Genomic DNA, 18,269 nt, shown 5'->3' on the forward strand with positions numbered 1-18,269 from the left:
CACACCACAACCTGTGTGCTGTGAACTCAGGCTGAACTATCCTGCAAAATATCTTTCCCTCCATGTCTTTGTTTACCCCAGAGATAAATAAAGTATACATTCTGCCCTTGCACGTTTGGGTTTTCTCCATACCCTTGAATGTTTCCCTTGGAATTTACAAGGTAGTGTCCAGGTTTTTGGCTTGAGATGTAACATGATTCATCTTTTTCCTCTCTCCTGTATTGTGTCCTTGAGGAAAGAGATAATGTATTCTGATGGGTTGTTTTCTGTTTTGGGTTTTTAATTTTTGTATTTTTCACAACATAAAGAACAATAGTTTGCACATAGCAGATGCTCAATAAATGCTTTTTAAATAATGAATGTATGATTTTAATTTCATACAAATGTGAGACTTGTTCTCTGGACTCCACTTTTCAGAAGAGTGAGTGGAGACAGAGGTCGCCTCTCCTTATCTGCCTTGGAAGCTTATTGAAAAAAGAAATGTGCAGCCCAGAAGAAACAAGGGTGCTGAGAGGCTCTAGGGAGAGCACCTTGGTCCAAAATGAAAAATGCAGAGGTTTATCCTTCAGGCTTGAGTAATAAATCCCTCAAACATTGAATTATTTTTCACTGGAAACAAGAAGACATTCTTTGAGTATTTAAAAATTCTTTAGATAGCAGCAGGTCATGGGAAGCCACGCAAAGGCTGCTCAGTGCAGGAATCTGGTTCTGGGTGTCCCCCTGGGAGACCAATCTCCTGAGCTCAAGGAGATCCTCATCTCTGATTTTTTTCAAATAACCGCAAAGGAGACCTAAGTCGGAAGACTTAACCTCTTCTATGCTCAAGTAAGCCCTTAGCTGCAAGTGGAATTCAGAGTATTTCCACTTCAGAATATAACACACATTTTGGAGGAAATGGGGGATTGACTTAGCCTGGAAAGATAAGGCAGCAAGGGGATCTCAAAGGAGAATGGAGTTTTTAGCCTCTCCACACAGTGCATTACTAGGGAAATCTCCAAACATGTAACACATGCACTGTGGCTGCAGCAGGGAGCCCTGGCTTCTGCTTCAGCCCTGCTGAATTCCCCTCAGCACAAAGAAAAATTACTTTCTTTTTTTAAAATGTTAAGTTATGGGGTGCATGTGCAGGATGTGTAGGTTTGTTACGTAGGTAAGTGTGTGCCATGGTGATTTGCTGCACCTGTCACCCCCTCACGTAGGTATTAAGCCCAGCATGCATAAGCTGTATTTCCTGATGCTTTTTCCCCTCCCTCTGACAGGCCCCAGTGTGTGTTGTTCCCTTCCTGTGTCTACGTGTTCACATTGTTCAGCTCCCATTTATAAGTGAGAACAAGTGATGTTTGGTTTTCTGTTCCTATGTTAGTTTGCTGAGGATAATGGCTTCCAGCTCCATCCGTGTCCTGCAAAGAAGGACATGATCTCGTTCCTTTTTACAACTACATAGTATTCCATGGTGTATATGTACCACGTACCACATCTTCTTTTGCTTTTCTTTCTTTTTTTGTTTTTGGAGACAGAGTCTCGCTCTGTTGCCAGGCTGGAGTGCAGTGGCACAATCTCAGCTCATTGTAACCTCTGTCTCCCAGGTTCAAGTGATTCTCCTGCCTCAGCCTTTGGAATAGCTGGGATTACAGGTGCACACCACCACACCCAGCTAATTTTTCATATTTTTAGTACAGACCTGGTTTCACCATGTTGGCCTGGATCTCCTGACCTCGGGATCCACCCACCTCGGCCTCCCAAAGTGCTAGGATTACAGGCATGAGCCACCGGGCCCGGTCACCACATTTTCTTTATCCAGTCTATCACTGATGGGCATTTGGGTTGATTCCATAGTTTTGCTATTGTGAATAATGTTGCAATGAACATACATGTGCATGTATCTTTATAATAGAATGATTTCTATTTTGGGGGGTATATACCCAGTAATGGAATTGCAGAGTCAAATAGTATTTCTGGTTCAGCGTCTTTCAGGAATCACCACACCATCTTCCACAACGGTTAAACTAATTTACATTCCCACAAATAGACTTAAGATTACGCTACAAGGCTACAGTGACCAAAACAGCATGGTACTGATAGAAAAACAGACACATAGACCAACGGAACAGAATAGAGAACTCAGAACTAAGACAGCACATCTACAACCATCTAATCTTTGACAAACCTGACCAAAACAAGCAATGGGGAAATAATTCCTTATTTAATAAATGGTGCTGGGAGAACTGGATAGCCATGTGCAGAAAATTGGAACTGGACCCCTTCTTTACACCATATACAAAAATTAAATTAAAATGGATTAAAGTCTTAAATTTACAATCCAAAACTATAAAAGTCCTAGAACAAAATCTAGTAACACAATTCAGGAAATAGGCACAGGAAAGGACTTCATGGCAAAAAACGTCAAAAGCAATTGCAACAAAGGCAAAAATTAACAAATGGAATCTAATTAAACTAAAGAGCTTCTGCACGCAGAAGAAACTACCATCAGAGTGGACAGACAATTTACAGAATGGGAGAAAATCTTTGCAGTCTATCCATCTGACAAAGGTCTAATATCCAGAATCTACAAGGAAATTAAACATGTTTATGAGAAAAAAAAACATTAAAAAAGTGGGCAAAGGACATGGATACTTCTCAATAGAAGACATTTATGTAGTCAACAAACATACACAAAAAAGCTCAACATCACTGATCATTAGAGAAATGCAAATCAAAACCAAAGTAAGATGCTATCTCATGCCAGTCAGTATGGCAATTATTAAAAAGTCAGGACTTTTTTACAAGCTGAGACATCACTTGTCACTGGTTAGTAGGTCTGTCGCAGCCACCACAAGACATGGCTATTCTCAGAGCTAGTCCTCACTTCAGATTTCATATCATTCCTACCTGTTTCCTACCTTGGCTCCATGTGTAACGGATTGCTTACCACAGGAACATATATTTTCCCCCTCCTCTGTATTTGTGTAGAGAAATATGGAACATGTATTTCTAAAGAAGAAAAAAAGATGTTTTTTCAAGTACAAGGCCATTTTAATGCAGATTTAGAAAAGTAAAAGTAAAAGTTACTCATGTGAACAGTTTGAACCTGCCACTACAGATAAAAAATTAAGTCAAGAATCATAACTAGCTGGTAAAGTAAACATGTACACAATTGACACATTATTAAAAAAAAAAAAAATCAAGCAGCAGCTAGGAGCAGTGGCTCAAGCCTGTAATCCCAGCACTTTGGGAGGCCAAGGCAGGTGGATCAACTGAGGTCAGGAGTTCCAGACCAGCCTGGACAACATGTGAAACCCCATCTCTACTAAAAATACAGAATTAGTCGAGTGTGGTGGTGCATGCCTGTAATCCCAGCTACTTGAGAGACTGAGGCAGGAGAGTCACTTGAACCTGAGAGATGGAGGTTACAGTGAACCGAGATCGTGCTGCTGTACTCCAGCCTGGGTGACAGAGCAAGACTCTGTCTCAAAAAAGAAAAAAAAAATCAACACACAAAGAAATTAACAATAGCTAAAACTCCACACAGTAGAATTGTTCAAAGTGAAACATTGAGCAAAGAATCACCTTATGATTAAACAGACAAAAAATAAACTTGATAGAAATCCTTTTAGATAGACTGAAAATAAGTAAAATTATACACAGTAAATATTGATGACAATAATATTTGTTAAAATATCAAAATACCCTCAGAAATTTAGATCTAACATTTTTAGACACGAAATTTGGACTTTGTAGCAGTTATGGCCACAAAAGATAGTTTACAATTGCATATGGGTAAAAATTGATTTAAATTCAAATGAGACATTTTTTGTAAAATTTACACTAAAAAGGATTTGTGCAGATGAAAACAAGTTTAGTGAAATAAATTTTTTTTTAAAAATTGAGGTGATTTAACTCTGGATACTAAATTGATAAAGGAAAAATAACCTTAATGTCATTTTCTCCAGAAAATTTTTTTCAGTTAAAAAATTATCAGCACTAGTACATGTAAATACAGTGTTAAAATATACTCAGTCTAAGAACAGGCAGATGTTAATAACTGAGGTGCAAAAAGGGCCAGATGCACTTCCCATGTGGAGTGAGCACAGAGCCAACTTCTTGTATAAAACCAGGAGTCGAAAAACCCTTCGTACACTCTATGCTATCTTCCCTGATGCTTCTACTATGTCCCCCCTCAATGTTTGTCACCTCAGCCTCTGCTGGGGTGATCCCGCTATCATGGATCCTCTCTCCAGAGAATATCCTTCAATGCCAAGCTTGCATTCTGGTAGATTGGTCTTAAATTCTGACACACACACACACTCACATTCAGCCTCACACATAAAGGTGTGGAGGTTGAAGAGGGTAACAGAGTAGTCTTCTGAGATGCAGTGAAGATAATTTATTTCTAGTCATGGAGTCTCATTTGAGTTTTACAACCCTACAACTGCAGTAGGCTCCAGCACAGAGAGTGATGAGACAGCCATCCACCCATCTCCCTCTATGAAGAGGAGAAACTGAGACTGGGGAAAGCCGGGTGACTCGTGGTGACTGGCATGACAAGTTGAGGGAGCAAGTGTAATGGAAACATTCATTGTCCTTTGCTAGTACTTCTATGGAAAAACAAATCAACACAGTTAATGACTCTTAGCCCTGCATGCAAGTTAAAGGCAAGAAACATTTTTCTTTCCTGCCTTTCCATTCCACTCCTCAGAGCTCGCTGACACTTCTGGCCCTAAATTAGCACATTGCCCTGGCATCAGCATCCTGCCCAGGCTGCCCCTTCCAGCCAGGCACCACATGCTGGCTAAACCTCACCACATCCTGTTTCTCAGAACTATTTCTCACCTAATTCCCATGAGGTTGCTAAAAGTGCCTGACTTTCTGATTTATGAATCACTAATAGGTTTATATGTGTTAGAAAATTTCAGTGTGCTACCTCTCCAAATGTTTTTGCATTTCAACACAAGACTCCTAAGAATAGTTGTCTACTTCAATTTCAAATTAATTTTAATTATTTAATAAAAAGTTATTGTGCTGGTATTAATGGCATGCTAATTATATTTGTAGGAGACATGAGGCAGGGAGTAATTGCTAAATTTGGATGCTAGACTGTAACAAAATAATTCTGGCAAAAGAAAAATACGTGTGTACATATGGGTATGTGTGTACATATATATGCATATATGTGTGTGTGTGTGTGTATATATACATATGTATGTATACAGAGAGAGAGAGACAGTCATGCCTCATATCATACCAATTAGGCAACCAATAAACAAAATATTCAATTTCAGATGGATTACAGGTTACAGATCTAAATATTAAGAGTAAAACAATAAACGTTCTGGAAGAGCACCTTTGTAACTTCAAAATAGACATCTTTAAACAGGACACAAAGGCATCAAACACAAAGGTAAAAATCATAAACTACAGAAAAATTAAGAAATTCTGTTTCTCAAAAGACACAACTGAGTGAAAATGTAATCCACAGAGCAGGAGAACGTATTTACAATAAATATATTTTAAAAGGATTTATATCTAGAATAGATGAAGTCCTACAACAAATTGAAAAGACAAAGGCAAATACCTAATTGAAAAAATGCATGAGAGACTTGAGTAGATACTTCACAAAAGATAACATCAAGATTGCCAATAATCATGTGAAAAAAACATTCAACTGGATTAATCATTGGCAATTACTAATTAAAACCACAGTGTGATACCACAACACACAAGCTACAATAACTACAATGAAAAATTCTAAATGTGGCAGAGGTGGGGCAACTGGAAGACTGATACACTATGCGTGGGAGATTTAATTGAGTCAACCACATTGGAAAACAGTGTAGCAGTGTCTACTGAAACTAAATATGTAAGTGAACTATTGCTTAGTAATATCACTTTTAGTTATATACCCAAGAGAAGTGCAAACGTATGTTCACCAAAATACATTTACTAGAACTCTCATAGTAGCATTATTCATAGTAGCCAAAGTTGGAAATTACCCAAATGCTCACCATCAGCACAATGGATAAGCATGGTATATTTTACACCATGGAATACTACGCAACGATGAGAACTAATGATCTATAAATCTACGTACCAAGATGCACAATTGTCAAAAACACAACGTTAAACAAAAGAAGACAATATATATTTGTGATTCTAGACATATCCCAAAAGAGCAAAACAAATGTGTTACAAGTCATAGTAGAGGTTTCTCATGGGGAGATGGGTAATATCTGGAAAGGAACACAAAGAAGAGCTCTGGGGTGGTGTAAATAGTCTGTTCTTTTAGCTGGGTGCTGGATGCACAGGTGTAGCTGGTAAAAAATTAGCAAATATATTCCTGGAATATGCTCATTTATATTTATGCATTTTGCAGTGCATTAAAAATGTTTACAAATATTAAAGTAAATTTAGGCAGAAAATTATACCAAGTCCTTACCTGCATGTAAAAACTAATTGCAGACAGGAGAGATGTTGGCTTGAGAGCAACACATGGAAAAAGGCCTGAGGTTTTAATTGACTACAATCTCAATCCAAATCACGAGTAGAGTGTGGATGCCAAAATTAATTTGAAAAAAAAAAAGGTTCACTAGTATAAGAATTAAGTGTATTCAGTATGTAAAATGTTCTCAGCGACTATACAATACAGGCCTTTCATTTTACATGTGAGAGAATCAGAGACCACAGAGGACTTGGTCCAATAAAATTTAGATTTTAAGAAAAAGAGTTAGAACTGAACATCCTGCTTTCTGACTTCATCACCCAGAGCACATTCCTTTAAATCTGTGCTTCTCAAGCCTTCCTGAGAATAAGAATCAACTGTGGAACCCTTAAAAAAAAAAACTAAATCGGCCGGGCACAATGGCTCACGCCTGCAATCCCAGCACTTTGGGAGGCCGAGGCGGGTGGATCACCTGAGGTCAGGAGTTTGAGACCAGCCTGGCCAACATGGTGAAACCCCATCTCTACTAAAAATACAAAAATTAGCCGGGTGTGGTGGTGCACACATGTAATCCCAGCTACTTGGGAGGCTGAGACAAGAGAATCGCTTGAACCCAGGAAGCAGAGGTTGCAGTGAGTCGAGATTGTGCCACTGCACTCCAGTCTGGGCAACAGAGTGAGACTCTGTCTCAAAAAAAAAAAAAAAAAAAAAAGATCAGGAACATTTTTAAAAAGTTAGACACACTTTAAAATCCACCAGATAGGCAAAAATATCAATATTTAGCCAAGAATGACAGCACATCGGAACTCTCGTTTAATACTGATGAGAGTGTGCTAACAGAACCATCACAAACAGCAGTGGCATCGCCCCAAAACATTTATACTCTGTAGCCCAGCCATCCAAGGTGAGACTGCTTCCCTGTGTGTGTGTTTGGCCTATATAAAATCTACAAACTCTTACAGAGTAAAGATAACTATATATCAGGATGTCCCATACAACAATGTTGTAGCAAAAAGGGGAAGTAATGCAAAGGTCAGGCGGTAGTGAATAAAGACACGTAGTTAGATATAAGGATAAGTCACATGTGTTCATATAATAAAATATACTACAGTTAAAAAGAATAACCTATGTATGTATTGTCATGAATCTGCCTTGAAAATATAATATTGAATGAAAAAGCAAGTTAGAAAACTTTACATGTACTGTATTTAATTTAAATAATGCAAATGAATGATATAGCTTTGCAAATATGTATAAACGTATATATTTTTTATATATGTGCATATGTTATAGTTAAGGGTACATATATAGAACTGGATGCACAGCAAATACTTAATCGCTAGCTCTGGAAGGGAAGGAATACAAATTTGGAAGGACATCACAGGGGTCTTAATTTTATCTATTATTTTCTTTGCCTCCAAAAAAGTGTAAAGAAAATTGGAAAAGTATTAACAGTTGCTCCATTTTGGTAATGGATGAGTGAGTATTTATTAATTAACTGTTTTTTTCTTTTATTAACGGAAAATATCTAAATTCAGGAGCTTAGTGAGGACTACAAGTTTTCCAAACCTAGAGAATTTAAAAAGGAGCTTAAAGAAGTAGTATATAGCCGGGTGCAGTGACTTATGCTTATAATCCCAGCCTTTTGGGAGGCCAACGCGGCTGGACACCTGAGGTCAGGAGTTCGAGACCAGCCTAGCCAACATGGTGAAACCCCATCTCTACTGAAAATACAAAAATTAGCTGGAAGTGGTGGCAGGTGCCTGTAATCCCAGCTATGTGGGAGGCCAAACCCAGGAGGCAGAGGTTATAGTGACCTGAGATCGTGCCACTGCACTCCAGGCCTGGGCGACAAGAGCGAGAATCTGTCTCAAACAACAACAGCAACAAACAACAAGAAGCAGCATATTCATAAGCAGAACAGCTACTGTGGTAAGGGCACCCAAGCACATCATATCTGGAGGAGAAGGAAGAAAGGAGTCCATCAACACAAATTCTCTGAGATGCTAAAACAACTGTCACTGACTTGCATTCTTTTTTTTTTTTGAGACGGAGTCTCGCTCTGTCACTCAGGCTGGAGTGCAGTGGCCGGATCTCAGCTCACTGCAAGCTCCGCCTCCCGGGTTTACACCATTCTCCTGCCTCAGCCTCCCGAGTAGCTAGGACTACAGGCGCCCACCACCTCACCCGGCTAGTTTTTTGTATTTTTTTAGTAGAGACGGGGTTTCACCATGTTAGTCAGGATGGTCTCGATCTCCTGACCTTGTGATCCGCCCGTCTCGGCCTCCCAAAGTGCTGGGATTACGGGCTTGAGCCACCGCACCCGGCCGACTTGCATTCTTTTGCTCCAAGGTCCCTAATGAAAATCCATATATGGACATTAGAAGATTAGCCTCAAATTAAGAAAGAATTCTCTAGCAATTATAATTTTGAAAAATTACTTGGCAATCTCAGGAGGCAGTAAGATGCTATCACTGAAGTTCGTCAAATCTAATGTGAATACAACCTGGTGTGAATACAGCTTTTGGACTTGAGTAATGCTTGGTTGGCATAGTTTGAGGTTTGGCTATGGGGAGAATGGCAAGCATGATAACACCGTTGACTCCAATAACAAGGCATTTTGCTGAGCATTTCAAAAACTCCCTTACTTAATTCTTAAAATAACACTAGAGGTTGGTAATACTTCATTATCCTCATTTTACAAATGAAGGTGAGTATCCCATGCTTGGTAGAGATTTGAATTCAGATTGTTCTGACTCTGAGGTCTGAACACGTCATTAAGTTCCTTACGACCATTAGAATGTCAAGAGTTATGAAACCAAAGAACTAGATTTCTAGTTGTGAAATTTAAGGTTCACCAAGGATACATGTCTTGAAGATGTTAGGGCCAATTCAGAGTCCCTGAAGACAAACCACTTAAAAGTGAACTTCAAAGGGCACTATTTGGTCTCGTAAAGACTAGTTTTAATGCTATGAATGTTACTGACTCTACAGTATCATATAAAGTTGCATAAAAATAAACAAATAAAATCTGACAAAATGATAGAGGGATTTGTACAAAAGAAGAAATGAGTACAAAGCCCAGTTCCGGAGACATTCGGTGTCTGTGGGTGTGGATGTTTCACCATTTAGTGATCCCATGACTCTACACAGTCCACATTTTCAATGTACCCCTTACTCTATTCCTGTCATATGCTCAATCCTTATCACTTGAAAAATCTGTGAAATATTCTATATTCTCATAGCCTCAACCAAACCCTTCCCACACAGCTAACTGCCTGGCATTTATTTTATCTATATCTGAATAAGAGAGAGGTAGATGAGTCAAATATGCCAGAATTGTAACCTATAGTGTGAAGGAAGTGTAGGTGTTTGCAACGCCAAGTTTCGCTTACTCCCCTAGGTGGGGGGATGACAAGGAATTTGTCCACTTAGCCTCGTGCCTATGTTGGTTAAGAAGGGTACTTCCCCAAGGATACTATGTCCAGGTAGGGGAAACAAATTACAAGAAAATTAAGCCCAGACCAAAAAGTACCTCTCATTGAACCCTCATGGCCATGCAGATTCCTCAAAGAGAACCTGAAGGACTCAATGAGTTCTGGTTCAGAGTTTGGGGTCAAGGGTCAGACCCACAACTAAAGGTGTTTTGTGAAGTAAGAGAAAAAATGGTGGGAAGGGGTGGGTGGCACAGTGGTGATGTGGGTGCTGCCATGTCTCAGCCACATCCAGTGAAAAGCTCATCACTAGTGTTCTGGGACAGCCTGAAGGAGGACAAGTGGGAGCAAACACAACCTCTCCAGCTCAAGAAGCTCCCTTAGCACTGCTTCTCTTGCCTTCCTTCCTTTTATCTCTCTCACCTCCACGGTGATTAGGATGCTCACTATGTTAGAGGTCATTCAAATGACTTTGCTAATGAAGACTTAATTTCCCCCAAATGTGTGCATGGAAATATAATCAGGGTAGCTATTGGATCCCAAAGTTTTGGTCTCCAAGGAGTAAATCTCCAGACAGCCACCGAAAGAAGCCAGTTGGTCAGAGCCCAGAGAGGTAGCTATGCAGAATGTTCAGGGCACTCTGGACCTTTGGGCTTCTCTGTCCAGGACAACTCTCAGGCCATCATGGTTGAAATGGCTCTTCAGCAGGGATTTCCACTAAGCCCAGAGAGCAATCAGGACTGGGTGCTGAGGAGATTTTATGCATCTGAGCAAGAGCAAATGAGAGAGAAAAACGTTCTTGGCAGGAGCTTAAATTTCTGATTCTGGAAAAGGATTCTACTGAAATTTCTGAAAATTACATAATTTTAAGTACAAAGTCCAGGCTGGGCATGGTGGCTCATGCCTGTAATCCCAGCATTTTGGGAGGCTGAGGTGTGTGGATCACCTGAGGTCAGGAGTTTGAGACCAGCCTGGCCAACATGGTGAAATCCCATCTCTACTAAAAAATACAAAAAACTAGCCAGGCGAGGTGGCGGGCGCCTGTAGTCCCAGCTACTCGGGAGGCTGAGGCAGGAGAATGGCGTAAACCCAGGAGGTGGAGCTTGCAGTGAGCTGAGATTGCGCCACTGCACTCCAGCCTGGGCGACAGAGCAAGACTCCGTCTCAAAAAAATTAAAAAAAATACAAAAATTAGCCAGGCATGGTGGCATGCACCTGTAATCCCACCTACTTGGGAGGCTGAGGCAGGAAAATTGCTTGAACCCAGGAGGCCGAGGTTGCAGTGAGCTGAGATCACACCACTGTGCTCCAGCCTGGGTGACAGAGTGACGCTCTATCTCAAAAAATAAAAAAAGTAAAGCAAAATAAAAGTACAAAGCTCTATGTCATTATTCATTCCAGAGAAAACTTCCCTTTGAACAAAAAAAAAGTACGAAGTCCTATGTAATTTTTTGTTACAACCCATCTCTGAATTGAGGGCCTCGGTAAGCTCCACCTGAAACCAGCATCATGATATTTGCATACATAAGGAGAGTTCTGAGACCGGGTGCATACTTGTGGTTAAAGTCCCATTAGAATAGCTCCTGTATAGAATACATTGTACACACAGGCTGTAAACTCAGACAGTGATGGGAGAATATCAAGGCTAGAAGCCACACGCAAAGACACTTGCAGGCATGTGTCTGGAGCAAGTAAACCTCTGAGCTTCAATTTCTTGTCTGTAACAATGAAAGAGTCGTAATTACTCTAACCATCTTAGAAAGGTGACTAATTGTGGCAATCAAATAAGGTGATTTCAGTGTTCTCCCCAGAGTGCTACAACTAAATGCCATAGACTGGGTGACTTAGACAAAGATATTTATCCATTTTTCACAGTTCTGGAGGCTGAAAGTCCAAATCAAGGTGCCAGCAACATGGTTTCTGGTGAGGGCTCTCTTCCTAGATTGCAGACGACCATTGTCTTGCTGCAGTCTCACATGGCAGAGAGACAGAGCTCCTTCTTGTCTCTTTCTCTTCTTACAAGGGTGCTAATCCCATCATGGGTCTCCTCTTGGGACCTTACCTAAACTGAATTCATTCTGAAGGGCCTAACCCCCCAATACCATTATGACGAAAATTAGGACTTCAGCATATGAATTTGAGGGGGTCACATTCAGTTCTTATCAGTAATAAAATGAAAGCTTTTAAAAGTTATTTAGAACTCTGTAAATCTACTTGGTATCATTACCACCATTACTAATATGAGCTTCATATAATATGTTAGAGCCTGATACAATATCCTGTAATTTTTTTTTTCCTTAAGGATGATGGCATTTTAAGGAAACTTATAAACATGCCCTAATCCCTGTCCCCATCCCTACTTTCCACATGAGAAAACAGAGAAAGCTGGGAAATCTGGGTATAAATTCTACCTTCATATTTTAATAAGTATTATCCTAGAACAAGTTATTTCACCTAAGACTTTGTTTCTTCATTTTAAAAGAGAGACAATGCTGATAACACCTACTTTGTCAGAGCTGTGAAGTTTAAATCACACAATGTATGTTACATGCATACATTAGTCCATATTAACACAGAGTAATAGCTGGATATTGTTAGTGTTAAATGTCACTGAATGTTAAATGCTTCTGTTATGTTTTGTTATTATTAATGTTATTGTTAATCACAGAGTTGGACTACATACCACGTCTCCTGACATCTGGTGTTCTTCAGAAAAAGACGGCGTTCTAATCTAGCAAAGCCAATTAAGACTAAGAACAATTTTTTTCTTAATGACAAATCTTACTAGGTCTTTTGCAGCTGTGTTTTTTCCATCTAAACAGTAAAGTTGAGTGCAGGAGAAAGCTAGTTTCTGGAAGCACCCATTAGAAGGGCAGTAAGTAGAACAGGACTCAGGTTACAAAGCTCGGTAGGTTTTAGTTGAGCCTTGTTGCTAAGATACCTGTATTTTCCCGAAAACCAAAGGCAATATAAAGTCTGGTTTGAAGCCATAGAGAAAACTTCCCTGTGCAAAAAAATATCACTGGATCCTCTCTTCTGCAGATAGCTCGCTGTCGAGGGGAGTCTTTTCTCACATGGTATTTACTTTCTCTCTGTACTAAGTCTATTTGCTACTGTTTAGAATTGCTACTTTTCTAAAACGAGAACAACCACCACCAAAAAATCAAAGTATGAGTGCCCAGTCAGAACCGGTAGGGTTACCACTGAGTGCTCAATGACCAAGTTCTCTGCTAGAGGGAGACTGAATGTTTGCCTCATTCCCAGGCTTCCTCAGCCTACGTAGAAAAAGTTAAAGGATTAGCCCTGATGAATGACTGATGCTCTCAGCAGGCATGGGCTCCAAGCCAGAAATCAGCCCTATGTACAGACAGCAGCCGTGTCTGGGGTTGCTGGACGTGGCTGATAACAGGACCGGAAACCCATCAGAGACACCCACCCCCTTACCTCTGGGCCTCATCAAAATTACCTGCCAAAGAGACTCTGCTCCAGACCAGCACCTTGTCAGCCTGCTTTGTAATAGAAAACAGCTGTCCCTGTTGAGAGGGAGAGGTGGAAAGAGGGAAAAGAATGGAGAAAATGTACCATTCATAACTTTTCTGGTTGTGCAGAACTGAAAGTTGCAATCACAGGGCATATAAAAATGGGAAATTCTAGGAACCCTGTGGGAATGAGAGTATCCTCCTCTGAAGGGGCTGATAGGAAATCACAGCTACTGAATTTAAATCAAAGATGACTGTTGATCCTTAATCATGGATTTTGAGTAGAAGCTGAACACTGCTTAGCAACATCCCAGGGATAGCAGAGGCAAAGTGGTAGAGAGTTTTAATCAGGCAATTCAGGTAGGGAGTAAAATACTCATTGCTGCTTCTTCCTGTTTGTTGCTGTAATCTAGTGCCTAGAACAATGCCTATTGTGTGGCATTGTGCTCCATAAATACTTGTTGAATGAATAATTAATAAAATTTATGACCTGCATTTTCTAAGGCTGAGCAGAAAGAATTTTTTGGTTCATTTGATCACAATTTGACTCAATGTTCTGTCACTTACTAGCTCTGCTGTCTTACGAAAGTTCCTCAATATATCCAAACCTTAGCTCATTTTTCTATAAAATTGGGCTTGAACAGTTACCTTATATAACTCTAAAGATCACTAAATTAAATAGAATGTGTCCTTAAATATCTTTCATGAAAGGTAAGCTCAGTAAATGATAAAAGTGATCATGAACTGTGTGATCATTCGATCCCACAGTAGCTATTAATGTATATAAATGATGGCCAGATTTACCAGGACAGGATAAAAGTAATACCACAAATACTAAGAAATGTTAATATCAGACTGTTACCTTGTTAATAGTAGCCAGAGGGGGCTGGGCACAGTGGCTCAAGCCTGTAATCCCAGCACTTTGGGAGGCCGAGACGGGCGGATCACGAGGTCAGGAGATCGAGACCATCCTGGCTAACACGGTGAAACCCCGTCTCTACTAAAAAAATACAAAAAACTAGCCGGGCGAGGTGGCGGGCGCCTGTAGTCCCAGCTACTCAGGAGGCTGAGGCAGGAGAATGGCGTGAACCCGGGAGGTGGAGCTTGCAGTGAGCTGAGATCCGGCCACTGCACTCCAGCCTGGGTGACAGAGCGAGACTCCGTCTCAAAAAAAAAAAAAAAAAAAAATAGTAGCCAGAGGGAAGGGTCCTTGCATGTTTCAGCAACATCCTAGTTATTTACATCCAGAAGAAGTTTCACCAGGCACATTATATAAAGAGCTCACCAAGAAACAGTGGGTTGAAGAGACCTTGCACAGCCAGCTAACACCAGGGACAAAGATCTTGTGAAAAACGAGAAGCCAGTTGTGACAGAGGCACCATCAGCATCATTGGTCCTTGCATTTATAAAGAGGCAATTTAGATTTTTAGTTAGATCAAGTTTTCTGACTAATGAAATAATCTCTCTGTACAAGCATACACACACACATGCAGGTACCCAATATATACAGAAAAAAAGAGTTAATTCAAGAATAGGAATGGGATTTAAGATCACTCAAATCGAGATCTTCAAAATTCGAGTATACGTATTTCACTCATAACAGGAACAGGAAGCTGTGAATAAGGAGCAGTCATAAAACAAGAAAGATGTCTTTGAAACCAAGATTATAATTGCCATCTACATGCAGTTGCTTGCTCTCTCTCTATCTCTCTCTCTCTCTCTGAAACTTCCATATGTCTTCTATTAACAGGACACTTAATTCCTGGTGACGTATGTATCAAATTCGAATTCTAGCCCTTCTATATAGTTGCAGGTTGTCTATCATCTCTCCCTGAATGTTTCCGAGTCCCTCACCTGCAGTTCCCTGTGGCTAGTTCAGTAAGAATATGCCTCTCAGCTTTTCTAATGGGTCTTCTGGTGGCCCTGAGTGATGAGATCACTAAGGAAATACTTTAGTGTTGAGAGACTCATCTTGGGCCCAAACAAAGCCCACCTTCTGATGTCAGAAGGGGCATGTAGAAGTGAATCAGCACTCTGTCCTATCAGGCTTTCTCGTTATGAAGAACAAGAGGTCAATAGCACTGTCCTTGCTGTGCACACTCATAGTCCTCTGAAGCCCCTTTGATACAATAACTCAGCTAGTTCTGTCCGCCTCTCAGAGCGTGGAATCTGTCCTACCAATGGGGAGATGGTGTGTTTTGAAAAAGCTCCTGTGGGTGGTTCTGATACGGAACACCCCACCCATCCAGCACTGGATTGAGAATGAGGAGTCAAAAGGCACACTGAATGGTGGATGTGACACTTCCTAGATCTCTTACTTCACAGAACTTATGGAAAAGCAAGTTTGGAAATGAATGAGCCCAGGATGAAAATTTAAGTCTCTGGAAAACATCTTTCATCTACGAAGAAACAGCTTTTTCCTTTACCAAAGTTATTTCATATACGTATGTCTTCATTATGGTCATCTGGGTATTTACAGGGAATACCACGTCCCTTGCATTTCAGGTGTGTTGTAGATGAAAGATTATATTATTTTCCTTTTATCCTTATCATCTCCAAACCTCCTATACAATAATTGAAAAGGAAGTAATACTGCAAACTCTCAAGTCTGTTTTGAGGATCAATTTACTTATATTACATAAGATATCTAAAACAATAAAAGGTGCTTAATATATAAAAGCTATTATCATAGTTAACTTTTCTTTTAGTCTTATGACTACATTGTGTAGTAAATATTGTATAATCTGCATTGTGTCGTCATACAAACATGCCATCTTCACAATACATTTCTAATAACCTGGAAAGCATTCTGTCATTTTCTTAATATTGGCGTGATTCTTGGGTTTGTTTAAAAGGGATTAGAAGAGATTCATTCTCCCCGTCTGTACTAAAAATACAAAAAATTAGCCGGGCGTGGCGGCGGGCGCCTGTAGTCCCAGCTACTCCGGAGGCTGAGGCAGGAGAACCGCGTGAACCCGGGAGGCGGAGCTTGCAGTGAGCCGAGGTCGTGCTCTCCAGCCTGGACCACGTAGCGAGACTCCGCCCCCGCCCCGCCCCCAAAACGCTAAGGCGATTCATTCTGTTTGGTCTCTTTTCTCCCCTGTTTGAACTTGTCACAGCCCTTTCCCTATAGTGAATCTGATTGCTAGGAAAGAGTCCGTGGTGAAATATGTCTCAGTGTTACATTTATTTGCAAGATATTCAGCTTTACTCCACGTGTTGGCATTGTTCTCTCTAATGAGATCAATGTATGGCCACACTGAGTCACTGGTTCCTTCCCTTCTTCCAAAGAAAACAACGGCAATTCCAAGGAATTCTTTTCTTTGTTAGTTTTTAGCCTCCTATTTCATTTCTATTATAAATAGCATCAATTATCTGATGTGTAGCTGACAGAGAAGTTGGCTTCCCACGAATCATTTAATTCAGCTGATTCGGCAAAACATTTGGCGAAGAGGGTGCATGCGTGTGTGTGCGCACAGACTCCAACGCCTGAGTTTTAATATAAGCTAGATAAAGGCCATTTGTCTCCGGATTAATGATAAACAAGATTAAGAACACAGTTTCTAAGTTTTGTTCCATTTGGGCCTTCTCGAGCTGCACTTAGCAGATGCTAAGTTATAATGACCTTTGGAAAGTTCACAAGTTTCCAGGGGTCCAGGATAGTAATTATCTCTTAATTGTAAAAACAAGTGCTGCTGAAGAACATAAGGTCAAAGGAAAATCAGGAATCAGGACTTCGTACAGGAAAAAAAAGTGAATACAATAATGTTTATTCATTTATGAGTCACTCATTCATGATTTTCTTTTTATAATATCGTCAACAGAAATAAAATGCCTTATGTTTAAATGTTCGCTGTGCTTGTATTTCAGCATCATCAAGAGCTACTACTCCTGATGTTTTCATTTTACTTTCCTCGGATCTGCCTAAACTCAGTGTCTCTCCTAGAAAACCAGTCAACTCATGAAAAACTGTTTGTAAGAAAACATTCTCGACACAAAGAAAAATAAAGGTTTGAGATGATAAATATGCTCATTACCCTGATCTGATCACTATACATGATACGTACGAAAACATCACTATGTACCTTGTGAATGTGTATAATTATTATACGTCAGTTAAAAAAGGGAAAATGTGTTGTGCTTAATTATAATACAATTTAAACAGATTGATGAGAATTCAGATGTTTTCACTGATGTGAATATTAGTTAATGGAAAAAAAGACTCATAAAAACTGTTCCATACTTTTTTTACCCCAAAGAGTTAATCCATACTGTTATAGCTACTACCCTGTGAGACATACAAATGCTTTTCCAACTCATTGATTTCAAACCAAAGGGCAAAATATACATGAGTAATGATTATCTGCAAAACTCTCCTCAATGTGAATATCAGTATTTACGTGTTAATGTCAGTTACAAAGATCCCTAAGCAGAGATTTGGGATGCTTTATATTCATGAATCAAGCTTTAATTCAGGAGTTCAAGATACTGCAAACTGGCCAAGTGTGGTGGCTCATGCCTGTAATCCCAGCACTATGGAAGGCCAAGGCAGGTGGATCACTTGAGCCCTGGAGTTAGCCTGGGCAACATGGTGAAACCCCCCCATCTCTACAAAAAACTACAAAAATTAGCCAGGCGTGATGGCCTATGCCTGTAGTCCTAGCTACTCAGGAGGCTGGGAGGATGGCTTGAGTCCGGAAGGTAGAAGTTATAGCAAGCCGTGAACATGCCACTGCACTCCAGCACATGTAACAGAGCTAGACCCTGTCCCCTTTCCCTCTCACAAAAAAAGAAAAAGAAAAAAATCACAGAACTACATTACTGCATATATGTTTGTGTACAATTTACTTTTAATGTAACAACTTCTAGTTTCCCAATAAATTGAAATCCTACACTGAAAAAATAAATCCAGCAACTCAC

The 18,269-nt window shown here is 40.1% G+C and overlaps 1 long non-coding RNA gene across 1 annotated transcript in view; it reads left to right on the plus strand.

Moving 5' to 3' along the window:
- The window catches only part of LOC117080733, a 29,793-nt gene extending 12,413 nt beyond the window's left edge, over window positions 1-17,380 (plus strand). The window contains exon 4 of the long non-coding RNA XR_004435933.1: window positions 17,220-17,380. This is a non-coding gene — a long non-coding RNA (uncharacterized LOC117080733). The remainder of the gene's footprint in view (window positions 1-17,219) is intronic.
- The last annotated feature ends 889 nt before the right edge of the window (window positions 17,381-18,269 follow it).

This window comes from Trachypithecus francoisi, unplaced genomic scaffold (assembly GCF_009764315.1).
Source record: "Trachypithecus francoisi isolate TF-2019V2 unplaced genomic scaffold, Tfra_2.0 Lachesis_group8, whole genome shotgun sequence".
NCBI lineage: Eukaryota > Metazoa > Chordata > Mammalia > Primates > Cercopithecidae > Trachypithecus > Trachypithecus francoisi.